This window comes from Neofelis nebulosa, chromosome 13 (genome assembly GCF_028018385.1).
Source record: "Neofelis nebulosa isolate mNeoNeb1 chromosome 13, mNeoNeb1.pri, whole genome shotgun sequence".
NCBI classification, from domain to species: Eukaryota; Metazoa; Chordata; class Mammalia; order Carnivora; family Felidae; genus Neofelis; species Neofelis nebulosa.
Window position 1 is genome coordinate 24,123,803 of NC_080794.1, and position 12,242 is coordinate 24,136,044.

Genomic DNA, 12,242 nt, shown 5'->3' on the forward strand with positions numbered 1-12,242 from the left:
CCTCCTTTCTCTCTGCCCCTTTCTCCTCATACACACTTGTTCTCTCTCTCTGTCTCTCAAACTCTAAAAACAGGGGCGACTGGGTGGCTCAGTCAGTGAGGCATGTGAGTCTTGGTTTCGGCACAGGCCGTGTTCTCACACTTGGTGAATTTGAGCCTTGCGTTGGGCGCAGTGCTGACAGTGGGGAGTTTGCTTAGGATTCTCTCTCCCCATCTCTCTCTGCCCCTGCTCCACTCTTGCTGTTTCTGTCTCTTTCAAAAATGAAAAAAGAACTATAATAAAATAAACAAACCAATTAGCTATTGAGAAACCAATAGTTTCACAGAGATGAGGAGTTTGGTTTCTTTCATTTTTGCTATTTGACACGGATAGTCTTCAGAAATGTTTTTGACATAACACGTTGGCTGCAGCCTGGGAATAGAGCCTGTAAGTTGTGTTTTGGGGGTAGCCGGATATCTCACTGCAATCCAGGGCCCTGTGCTCTGGAGGAATGTTTCAGTTATTTATTTGAAAAGACACAAAACGTTGCATTCTCCTTCTACAAAACCAGGACTGATTTACTCCCACACCACTACTTAAGACTGTCGTGATTGCCATAAGAATGAACACATGCTTGTGAGGAGAACAGGGCAAGGGAAAGGGTGCTGTGGGACTGTCCCAGCGTGTGGCACAGTCTGCAGCTTAAAGACTATTTGGAAAGCGAAAAGGTGGTCTCTTCTATGGCAGGAAGTGATTTCACATAGACAGTGGAGCAGGCCCAGGCAGCCCAGGACTCTGTTGACTTGTGCCCGGTCAGGGTCCTGGCACAAGTGTGGTGGCCCTGTCTCCCTTTACCCCCTGGGACTGCCTTCTGGGCAGGGGGCCCGATGGCTGTCAGGAATGTGGGTAAATACCTGTAAACAAAATTGCAGAGCGAGGTCATTTTAAAGGGCTGGTAACTTTAGTATACACTTTTGTTTTTTAATTTCCAATCAGTCTTGATTTCTGGAGGATGACAAAACTTTAGGAAGGCACCTTCTTGGAGAAAACAGTGTAGACCCAAGGACATTTGTGACTTAGCTGCTGGGTCAGCAGAGATTCTCCCTGCAGACTTCTGGGCCACTTCCTGTCTGTCCTCTATGCAGCCAAAGAAGATGCAGCTGGTCGTCGGTCCGTGACATGCTGACCTGCCCCAGCCCCTCGGCGACGGCGCCACGGGAGGCTCTTTGACTGGAATGTGAACAATGGTGGAGAATGGCAGACTTCGTATGTAACAAGGCTGTGGCGCGCTCAGACTTCAATGATCTATGATGACTCCTAACTTCTGCTTATCTGCTTGAATATTAGTGTGCTCTTCCACCTACTACAGCTAGGCATCGTGGGTGTCCTCAGTGCATTGGCTCTATCAGAGCCTAGTCCTGGGGGCCTGGGCAGCTTGCCTGGAGTGACCCGCAGAACCTGGGAGCTGAGGCCGCGGCAAGCCTGGGCGGGGGGGGGACCTGGGCCAGTCCTCCCCCCACCCCTGCCCCACGCCCACCCTGAGCTCCCTGGCACCACAACTCTCAGAAGACCAATCAGGAAGCACTGGGCTCCCACCGCGGGGCAGAGTGCTGGGTGTGCACCCAGGAGGAAGACGCGAGACCCTGGAAATAATGTAGTGCAACTCTAATAAAGGTCTTACTGTTCTTACGGAAATCAACTTTTTACATTTGTTTGTGAACAAGTTTAAAGAGTGGACCTCATTCCCCATTTGTAGATTTTCCTTACGTTTTTTATGTTTATTTATTATTGAGAGACAGAGAGACAGAGCATGAGCATGCGAGGGGCAGAGACAGGAGAAGACACAGATTCCGAAGCAGCCCTCATGAGGCCACCTCGGGAGGCTGTGGCACAAGATCCCTCATAGCTCAGGCGACTCTGGGATGGTTCCTTCCCTCCCCGCCACAGAGAGCTTATGGCCATTGGGTCAAGGGATGGTCGCCCTGACCCGTGGGCCTTGTGTGGAGCGCACAGCTGACAATCGCTGGGATTTCCTCTTCCTGTACTGTCTCTGCCGCCAGGGCTGATCGTTTACTAACTGTGAAGGACACATAGTTTCTTTCTGTGGAGTAAGACTTCCCTTCTCCTTTCTGTCAGGGCATATTTAGGTCATTCTGTGTCTTCCTGTTGAGAACCTTTGCTGGCTGATCGTTAGTTTCTGCACTTCCTAGTCCTTAGTGTTAAGTGTGAGGTTTGGAACAACAAAGTGCTTCCCTGCGTTTTACATCTAAGATTGTTTTTTTCCCCACCAAAGCTGGGTAAGCGTTAGGCATCTGAGAGTTTCTGCAAAGAGACCAATTCCCCATAGGTATATTCGTTTGCACACGGTTTATTAAAACTTGATTTGGTGAATCCAATGATGCTTAAAAAAGAAATGTCAGTTGAGAAACAGACCAAGCACCAAGCAGATGTCCGAGGGGTGTGGCCTCTCTGAGAGCACGCGTTAGCCATCCTTGGCTGTGTTCCCCCATACTGAATGTTCCGGGGCTTGCAGGCCTTTCCACAGACCCGCCAGGTCCCACCGAATACCCTTGACTCTCCTCCCGCTACACACTCCTCCTTGAGGCCACTGTACACTCATCACTGCTGCCCCTAAGGTCCTTTCTTGTGGGTCACGTCGAGTGTTCTGAATGCAGTTGTGACTTCACACTTTCCTCCTCGCCTTTTGCTGGTCGAGTCCTGCCACCTCCCAGGTGGGTGCTCCGTGGTACCGGGAGGGGTCTGTCCCCATGGCCTCTGCAGAGGGGCAGCAGGCGCATGCCCAAGAGGGGTTGTTGCCTCCTTCCTGATGATGTGGCTTCACTTGATGGTGTTTCTCAACATCTCTGACGTTCTGCTTTCTCTTACCCCCCTGTCGCTTGAGTCCTCGGTGGGAAGAAGTGGCGTGGATTCTTCTGATTCTCCTCCTTGTCTTCCTGCGGCACCTTTCCCCGTCCTGACTTGAGGCCAGCGCTGTGTCCACACCACCGGGTGCATGGGCAGATTTCAGCGGGAGCAGGGAGGCTCCATCCTGCCCGGCTTCGGTGCTTGCTGGGCCCCATGCTCTGTCCCTTCTCGGTGGTCTTACCTGACTCCTCTTTTAAGAACATTCCTCCGTGTACTCCCCAGCCCCCTCCCCAGGGAGTCCAGGGTGGTCTCCAGGTCCTCCACGTAGCTGCACTTACAAAGCCTGCTTTTCCAAATAAAGTCACATGCACAGGTTCCAGAGATTTGGACATAGATGGGACCACCTCCCCAGTCCACCTGTTTCTGGAGAAGGCCTGCTCTGCCTAGTCCTACCGCGGAGGCATCAGGGTGGGGAGGACGGGCCCAACCCTCCCACGGGGAAGAAGACTCTCGGGTCACACGACAGGCCCTAGACTGTCCAGGCAGAAAGCAGAAGATGGAAAATTGTCAAGAGGACCTCTGGTGTGCATCAGGATTACTGCCGGTTGATCTTCTCACTCGAGTGTGCTGGACCTCTCCTAGCCACGAGCGTGCGTGGGCCTGGTGGGGGTGTGTGTTCTCTGCTTTGGTAGAAGGCACTTTCAGGGACCCGTGAGACAGGAACCACTCTGGAAAGGCACTAGGACGTGCGTGGGAGACAGTGATGCAAGAGGAAACCATCCTGCCCACACGTGAGAGGAAGCAGCATCAGGCCTGGACGCCAGGATGCCAGCCAGGCTGGGCTGTGGTGAGGGCCAGGTGCAGGGAGGCCTGTGTCCCACTGTGCCGCCTCCAAGGCCTCCGTCCGCTGTGAGCCATGGGCATGGTGGCTGCCTACAGGGTTTCGGGGCACACACACCAGAGCACATCCAGCAGTTAGAGAGTAGGTCAGCCTCTCCTGCGCAACCGGTGGCTGCCGTCCCGCTTGCTTGGATTGTTTTCAGTGCATCCGGCCAGCCATCCTAAGAGGAGGCGAACAGAACCTTTCTCCACTGGTGCTGAGGGGAGGCCCACAGCCTGGCCTCCGTGCTTCAGGGCCATGGCTCTGGTTTTCAGGCCAGGATGCTCTCGGAATATTAAGTAAAAGCTATTTGTAAACATTTTCAGGAGAATAAAATAATGTCCATTAATTGAAAATTGTTTAATTAAGGTAGCCTGGGTGGCTCAGTTGGTTGAGCGTCTGACTCTTGTCCTCGGCTCAGGTCACGATCTCATGGTTTGTGGGTTTGAGGCCCGCATCGAGCCCTGGGCTGACAGCACAGACCCTGCTTGGGATTCTCTCTCTTCCCTCCCCCACTCATGCATGTGCTCTGTCTCAAAATAAAGTTAACAAAAACAAAAAAAAATTTCACTTGTAATTAAAGCAGTGAGTAAGGCATCGTCACATTGCAAAAATAGAGGGCTAAGGTTGTCTTGGTCTCCAACATCTTATTTTCTTTTTTATTCATGTTAATTTTTAAACCCACGGGGCTGTGGGTGTGCACTTGGTGGCCCAGCTGCCCAGCCCCTCAAGCTTAGAGCTGTCACACTGTGGCCAGAGAGCTTGTTGGTGGCCTCTGAGAGCCGTTCTCCCAGGCATCCCCAACCCGGGGCCCTGCTCTTTCAGATGTGGAATCTTAGGAAGGCCACACCTTGCCCATTCCCAAGGAAGAGGGGGTGCTGATGAGATCCATGGGAAACTGACCCTATTTTGTGCTATGAGTCACCAGTGTCCTTCTGTCTCCCTTTTCCCCAAAGGTGATTTTCCTCTTGTTTTCATTTGGGTTGTCTGTGTTTCTTACAATCCCCTGTGTGGGCTTCACTCCTCATTGACTACACCTTTCTGAATGATATAAGTGGAAAGGAGCAGAGATGGGGGCCAAGACCGTGAAAGTTTCTGGGCACCATGAGCACACCAAGGAAGAGACTATCTTAATGCTGGTGTGAAATTGGTCTTTTGAAAGGCAGAGACACAGACCAGGGGGACACAGCTTTCCTGTGAACCCACACTGGCACGATTTGGTCTGTCTTGGGAGCTGATGTTCCCACAACACGTGACCCTGTGCTTCTATACATGTGTTCGCGTAGGTACGTGGTGGCTTAGAATCTCCCATCACAAACAGTTCCTGTATTGATGATTCTAGCATCTTGTCTTCAAGAGCAGAGATTTCATCAGGGGACTTGGTCACCTATGCTCTCTGCTAGTGGGCGTTCCTGCCACACACCATGTCTTGGAATACTTCTGACCTTAAACTCCCCTCCACGACTCTACTTTTCCTGCTCTGTCACTGCGCGTGGGATATACTGGGGAGCTGTTTTCTAAGTCCCATATTCTCATGAGAGGCCCCAAATAGGAGAGCCGAGGGATTGTCCCGTGGGAGAGCGGGCCCTGCACCTGACTCGGCATGGCCTTACACTGCCACTTCTCCCGGTGGTGTTTCCTAGTCAGGAAGTGCAGGTAAAAGGAACCTTGAAACTGTGCTCAGAGCTTTCTTTAGGCTTCACCGGCTTCCGATTGGACCTTCCCGTCCCTACTGTGAGGGACCATCCCTCTGATCTGTTTGGTCACCTGCGGTGCTCGACTTCCTTGGCCCCAATATCTTTCAGGAAAATGAAGCTGTTCTTGGCTGAGGCAGAGCCAGGAAATCATTCCCAAAAGAGGGTGAAGTCTGTCGTGTGGGTATTTTAGACACAAGTGTAGGTTCCTCCCTGACTTGCTGAGCCCACACCTTCCACAGAAGCCACGTGAGGATGTCGAGGCCCTGGGAGCCGACTCCCGAGCCGGTGGAGTCACCATTGCTCTCATCGTCGTTTCTGTTCCCGTGGCTTTGAAACATGCTGGATGTTGGGAGAACCCCTGGGACAGTCGTGGGCACCCTGTGGCCGTTCCAGGTGTTGGAGCCGGTTCTACCCCCATCGCAAATCCCAAGGACACTGGGCAGTGGCCAGGGCCGGTTTGCTTTTTCGGTATACTCTGGGATTGTCATCCAGATGTGTGGACGTGGTGACCCCTGGACAGCCCTGTGGAGTGGCCTTTGTACTATTTTGTGGTCCCCTGATTGTGACAGCTCTAAAGGCTTCTTGACTTGCCATATTTTGACCACAGCTTGGGATCTGCTTCACTATTCCCGGTGTTAAATGTAGAAAGGGGCTTTAGATGATAAATTCTGATAGTCTCTTAGGTCACCTTCGAGTATGTAAGAATATGTAAACCCAGTAGTACTTCAAGTAAAGAGATGCTGTCTAAACATTTTGCCTCACTGTCTTTGACTAGCGTCCTCAGAGTCTCTGGGATGTGGGATTGTTGACTTGCTTTCCCCCTCTGCTATGAGCTGAGGCTTGGAAAGTGCTTCTCCTAATCCCGCTACCTGATGAAAGAGAACCTTTTCACCATATGAATATAGAAAATTCCAAGTTTCGTACACCTACTGTTGGATTTGGGATGACTCACTGGCCCGGAGCACATTAGTTTCTGTTTTCCCTGTAAACTTGACTCTGAGCCCTACTGACAAGATGCGCCTGGCAGACTAAGGGGAGACTGGCAAAGGCAGGGACTGGGGGTGTGGAGGAATGGGGCCTAGTGGTGTAGAGATCCCACCAGGTGACCTCACGTGTCACCTTACAAGGCACCGACGCCCTCCCACAATTCCCAGTTCTTTCCCTTCCCTTCCCTTCCCTTCCCCTCCTTCCCTTCAAGCATACACAAGTTGAGAGAGAATGAGGTTTAAGAACACCAGACCCTCAAGGAAAAGAGCTTGAAAGAGGAACAAAAGCCTCTCATGGTTATGGCAGGAAGTTCGGCACGTGGCAGGACTGGATGGACAAGGTCAGTGTTGGCAGCATGTGCCGTTTCACTTCGGGCACAGAGTTGGCGAAGTAGGGGCTCAGACTTCTTGCAGAAGAGCTTTGAGTCCATGCGCTGAAGGTGAGATCCTCCTCTGTTGACTGACCTTTCTCATGAGGTGTTCCTGCATTTTAGAAGCTCTTTTAGGATTCTCATGTGTGCCGGGGTGTGGGCAATGTGGCAGAAGGCCTTACTGGGGGGTGGGGGGGGGGGGCTCTGGGTGGAGGACGGAAGCCCAGAAGCATCTTGAGTGTGGGTGTTGGTGTCACTGCTGCCCCCAGTTCACCACGAGCCTAATCTGGGCCAGTGTGTAGACCAGAACCAGATCAGAGACTCTCCTTCACGGCGTAGGCGAGACTTCAGCCAGCTGGTGCCAGAACCAGACCTGAGGCTGTCCTTCAGTGTGCGGGCGAGGCTTCAGCCAGCAGGTGCTTTGCTGTCCTTCAGGCATTGACGACCTGGCCCTCTGTGTAGTCACTTCCTGTGAGTCCGGGAGAGAGCACTCACTGAGGACAGTGGGCGAGCCTCCTCTGCCATCCAGCTCAGCATGGTTGACTGCACACATCAGCCTTTGGTGGCACTTTGCATCCTCTGTCCTGAGACACCCGGAGCTCTTCTGCTCTATTCCACGCCCCTTGCAAGAGACTCAGGTGTAGCGGGGTGGTGTTACATGTTTCTCCAGTGAGGTACCTGTATACATTCTGCAGACCTCCCTGTAGATGTGAATTTCCCAGTTTGAGCAGTGTCTCTTATTCGGACCCAAGAGATGTCTGCCTCTGTTGTGCATAGAAGGGAAGCCATCAGCTGATATGGAATTTCTGGTCTATAATTCTAACCTGTCCCTTGTAATTCCAGATGCTGCTCAGATCGGACTCAGTGTTGAGCCAAGTGCAGAACTGCACCACTGGGTCACAGTGAGCCACGCTGAACTGTGTTCACACAGAGCAGATATTTGGGGCGTCCTAGGGGCACCGCACACCAGGTCTGGAATTTGCCTACGCTGGGGTTGGACAAAGAGTGAGCTACAGGAAACAGGCAGGGACGTTTCCTGGTGTGACTATCATTCCCGGAGATATCTAGACATGCAGAGTGGGGAGTGGAATCATCTTTGGATTCTACAAAGTTGCCTGGTTGCCTTTTGCAGTACAGACAACCCGTCACCCCCGCGTGCTTGGGACAGTGAGAGAAACAGGTAGAGGCCTTTCCTTCCTGAAACAAAGCCTGTGCCCATGGGGTTGTAGGGATTTGAAACGGAGAGAAATTCATGGTCTGTCTGGGTCTCTAGCTTTGGGTTGGCAAAATGACACATTGGGGCAAACAATGAATCTATCAAGGAGAAGCTTGATGGCAGTAACAACAAAGCTGTCACTGCTGGCTTCTCTGCTTCTGTTGTCCTCTCAACACCTTGAGCTCTGGCCTTACTAGGCCCCGAAGCTTCCCTGAGGAGCCCTCCTTCCCGCCAGCCTGTCTGCTGCTGCCTTTCCCCCGTGTCTTCTGCCTGTGGTCCTTCACTCACCCTGGACATTACTGTATTTCCGTGGAGGCTCTCTGCGGCTGGGGCCTGTCCTGTCGGGCCTGGCCTAGCACCGTGCAGGCGCTCAGCGATATCTCATGAGTTACCAGCCGCTGCGGTGATGGTACCCAGACAGCTGACGGAAATGCCCAGGTGTCTACACCTGGTATAGTGGGGAGACTGCCCTTACAGATGAATTTGGTGGGGTGCTGCCATGGGCTCACAGCCCCTCTCTCCGTGCCTCCCTGCACCTGTAGGCAAGCTTGGCTTCCAGCTCTTCCAGATTGGACCAACTTGTCAGAAATCTAGGTGGCTCAGTCTATTATGTGTCTGACTCCCGGTTTCGGCTCAGGTCATGATCTCACGGTTCCTGGGTTTGAGCACTGCATCGGGCTGTCTCCTGTCAGTGCAGAGCCTCCTAGGGATTCTCTCTCTCTCAATATCTCTGCCCTCCCTGAAATGCTCTGTCTTTGTCTCACACACACAAAAAAATAAAGATGAAAAAATGAGACTCAAAAATACGTACCTCTGAAGTTCTTTGTAACCTGTCCTCTCTGAGTTGGAAAGAGTCCTGAGATCCCTGTGTTAAGATTTGAGGAGAATGTGATGGAGTCTTGGAGAGGAAAACTCTGCTCAGGCAGGCACGTGTTTGCATGAGTGTGGCCTGGGTAGGTGTGGCAGCCGTCAGTCCCCAGTGTGCACTGCTGTCTGGTATCCTGCCCTTGTCTGCGGGTGAGCCAGTGAGGCGGACCTCATTCCTGCTCTCGCTCCTGGGCTCCTTCCTGGCCTTGGGCCAACCCCCTGCCTGGACCATGAAACTAGGCTTCCAGACCACGCCCTCCCTGGTGCTGATGCCTAGTTATAGGCATGATTTTCTCAGTTGGATCAACCTGTTTTGATTAAAGAAAAAACTTGGAAAAATTGCCACTCTGCATCTCTGGCAGTACTCTTAGAAAAGCTCTCTTACAACTTCTTTCTGCTAAGTTTTGTGCTGGGGAGTCCCTTCCGCAGGCTGTCCTCCAGGGGAGCTTTGTCAGCACTTTTGAGTAGAAGCCTGGAGGCTGTGGGAGTCCAGGGTGCCTCAGGTCTCCAGGCAGGATGGACATCAGAGCAGAGCCGTGGAGGGGATAGAGTGGCATGGCTCCGAAGTTTGGAATAAACCTCGCCGCTCTCTCCCTTCAACTGTGCTGAGAAGGGCCTCCTGATTGCCTCTTCACCCCGGCCTCTCCTGACCCAGATATCTTGTACGGCCCTGGAGAGACCAGGTGGAGGGGTGTGTATGTGCCGTGTCCCAGGCAGTAAGAGGGAAGGTTCAGATGCCCGCACTGGGTCACACGTCTGGGCCGTCCACACTGGGGACAGAGCCTGGTGCTGGGAGGCCAGGCAGGGCCGGGGGCTGCCGGGGAGCTAGGTAGTCCATATTTTCAGCTTTGGAGGATGTGGGACATCTGGCATTTACTGAATTTGGTGGGCAGATCGCAGAAACGGGCTTATATATAAATGCTTGGTGGGGGCTGCATTCCAGAAGCTTTGTTTACAAAGTGCTGTGGTGCCCGGTGTGGCATGGAGGCTATGGGTGGCCGACCCTGCCGAGGCCAGAGTGGCGGGAAGCCTAGACTTTCCTGCGTGGCAGACCATGTATGTGGATAGAGCAGGCGTTGCAATTGCAGTTTCTGGGTAGTGTGGTGGAGTACATGGTGTCACCAAGAGCGTGAGTCTGTCTCCGCCTCTCGCCGCAAATCTCTGGTCCTCATTCCTACGCCACACGGTAGGCAAGTGCCTCGCTTTACAGGCTAGTGATTGTATCGCCATCTGTGGGTGCCAGGTGTCAGACTCGGCTGTGGATGGTCCCGGCCTCGTGGCCCTTTCCCCATGCCCCTCAGATCACAAGCCCCACCTGGTAGGGTCTTGGGTGGCTTCGGGGATCCCTCCTCCACCAGCTTGCACACAGAGCCTGTTCCCAGGAGGAGCCCTGGTGTGGACAAAGGTGGGGCCTGTTCCCCGAGGACCATGCCCGGGGGTGTCTGATACAGCTGCTATGCCCGGCAGCTGACACCTTTGCTCTGTGACCTGTTTCAATCAGCTGTCGGCCATGAGTATCAGTCGAAGCTCTCCAAGCACTCGTCCCAGGTCCAGTCCATCAGGGGCATTGGAGGCAAGTTTGGTGTCCAGGTGGGCAGAGTTGACCAGGTGAGTGAGGCGTCATGGGAACCAGAGTGCAGGTGATGGAGCCCCTCCCTCTAGAGCAGGGTATGCACTGGGCCTCTCGAGATAGCACCTTGACTCAGGCCTGAGGGGTGGCCGTCCAGGTGCAGAGCTTCCAGAAGCCCCCCGCCCCAGTCCCTGCTCGGCAGCTGCTTGGGAATTTTCCTTAAAGTCTCCATCCTGAGGTAGCCTGAGCACAGTTGCCTCCAGTTGTAGCCCTTAACCCACGAAAAGAATGAGGGAGAGGCTCTCACATCTATCAGGCAGAGGAACAGAGAGGAAGAGTCAGCGTTCCCTTTTCAGGGATGGCCTGTGTTTCCTTCAGTGACTGAGTTTTCTCAGGAGGAGGCCTGTTTAGACATTTGTCATCAACATATCCACGGGGAGCTCACCGGCCTGGTTACTGACCAAACACATCCTGCAAGAGGCCCCTGGGCCTGGTTAGCCCTGACGGGCTGAACCTAGGCTAACAGCCGTCCATTTGCCCTGTTTAGTAAGGCCATGCAGTGTTACAGGATCAGTCCTTTCCACATTTTTCAAACCCAATTGTTTCCAGTGGGTTCAAAAGGCATCCTAAGGGAGAATCCTTGCGGACCAAAGAGGAACTCCCACGTTCCACCTAGAGAGAAAAGGAGAGAGAGAGAGAGAAGGTCCATTACCCCTAGAATCCATCCCGACTCCCCAGTAGCATCCCCCACACAGGATGTGTCAGGGGTTCCCGAGATGTCAAAGCGACCCGAGGTATCCCTTGAACGAAATCACTATGACTGCCAACCAGGTGGGGAAGGGCTCCTGAAGGAGGGATGCTAGCCTGCCCACCCCTACCGGCTTCCCCATTGCATTCTAGACAACAGATGGGTGCCTGACTTACAGACCTGCGTCTCCCTTGCTGAGAAGGCAGAGAAGGAACTGCCATTTTCAACCCATGGAAAATACTAGAAGAGTTTGACAAGGGGAAATGACCCAATTTTAAGTAGTAGTTAGTAGAGGACATTGAGGGAAAACAGAAGAGAAATCCATCATGATATAAGTGGCATTTCGACCCGCGTAGTCTTCACAGCGAACCTCCCTAGGAAATGGCGCCCTGTTGGGTTTTAATTCAGTCAGGTACTGGTTTCGGTCAGCTCTCAGTGGAGATCTGGCATGCAGAAGAGGCTAGCCCAGAGATATGGAGGGGGTCACATTCGACCAATGAGGAGGAATCCTCACACACGGGAGTCTTAAGATTGGCAGACATGGTAGTCACTTAGGTGGCTGTCCACTGCCCAAGACAGACAACTGTAGACACGGAAAGGAATAAAGAGAGGGCGTCAAGTTTCTGCATCTCACTGCCATTCTGCCCAAGGTCCTAACTTCCAACCAAAAGGCAGGCTTTCTCCTCCCCGTAGAGTCGCCACAGCCTAGAAGATTGCAGCCAGAGCAATCCCCACAAAAGTGTTCCCATAAGACCCTACTTCTCAAAAATCCCCTGAAATGAGAGTAAATGAGGAAAGAGAAAACATACTCACCAAATTGACACTGAAGCACAGAGTCAAGGTGAGAAGATTCGAAGCCCCACATTGGGATGCCAAAATGATGATGTTTGGGAATGATGGTGGACTGGTCCACAGCTGATGACCAACACAGAATTCTGGAAGACGTCTTTGGTGCAAAAAGGTGGTTTTCTTAATGCCTGGAGGAGCTGTGCTGGGGTCCTACAACTAACTCATCGTTATATTCCCTCAGGTTGGCAGGAGGTCAGGGATGGAATAAGTCTCT

General features: G+C 52.8%; 1 pseudogene; it reads left to right on the forward strand.

Moving 5' to 3' along the window:
- The first annotated feature begins 4,747 nt into the window (after positions 1-4,747).
- Positions 4,748-12,242, forward strand: part of LOC131492413 (src substrate cortactin-like) — a 50,307-nt pseudogene continuing 42,812 nt past the window's right edge.